Source organism: Bison bison, unplaced genomic scaffold (assembly GCF_000754665.1).
Source record: "Bison bison bison isolate TAMUID 2011002044 unplaced genomic scaffold, Bison_UMD1.0 scf7180017497634, whole genome shotgun sequence".
Taxonomy (NCBI): domain Eukaryota; kingdom Metazoa; phylum Chordata; class Mammalia; order Artiodactyla; family Bovidae; genus Bison; species Bison bison.
In genome coordinates this window covers 1-633 of record NW_011392675.1, presented here as the reverse complement: position 1 = coordinate 633, position 633 = coordinate 1, and the positions used below count along the sequence as shown (strand labels likewise).

At 55.1% G+C, this 633-nt stretch overlaps 1 pseudogene; it reads right to left on the bottom strand.

The window, feature by feature from the left end:
• Positions 1-7: 7 nt before the first annotated feature.
• On the bottom strand, positions 8-627 carry LOC104994191 (annotated as a pseudogene).
• Positions 628-633: the final 6 nt, after the last annotated feature.

Below are 633 nucleotides of genomic sequence, written 5' to 3'. Positions count from 1 at the left end.
TTTTGGCCTGACAACCAGCTCAGAAAGTTAAGGCTCCTGGTGTCCAGCCTGTGGCTGGGTGCTCCCCATTCAAAGCCCCAGAATCAGTCGACAGGAGTGGAATGATGTGCCCTACACCCTGCAGAAGACAGGGGAGATGGGTGCAGATCCCACACCCTTGCATACCCACACTCTTCACCCTGGGAGCCATGTTTTACCAACGATGTCAAGGTAACTATACTTAGTGATCACTGTGCTCAAGAAGTAGGGGTGGTCCTGAAAGGAGAAGATCACCTTGCAGGGGGAACATGGATGGCTCTGCAACTGCACCTGCCACGGTAGGGAGGAGGGAAAAGTTTTCTGCAGCTCCTCCTCCTCCTGAGCAGCGGACTCCAAGGGCAGCAGAAAGGATACAGCTATGGCCCACAAGCAAGGGATGCCCTGGATGATGGCGCTCCTCTGAGCCAAGTCAGGCTTCCTCCTCTGATGGTTCTTGCGCATGAACTGAAAGTAGGCCCTGCAGTTTTTCTCATGCTCAGACCTCAGTTCCACCTTCACGGCGGCCAGTGCCTGCAGTGCATCTTGCCCCAGAAGCTCAGTTGATCTCCTGGGCCTTTCCTGGCCCTGCTCCTCCATCATCTTCTCTTCAGCTCC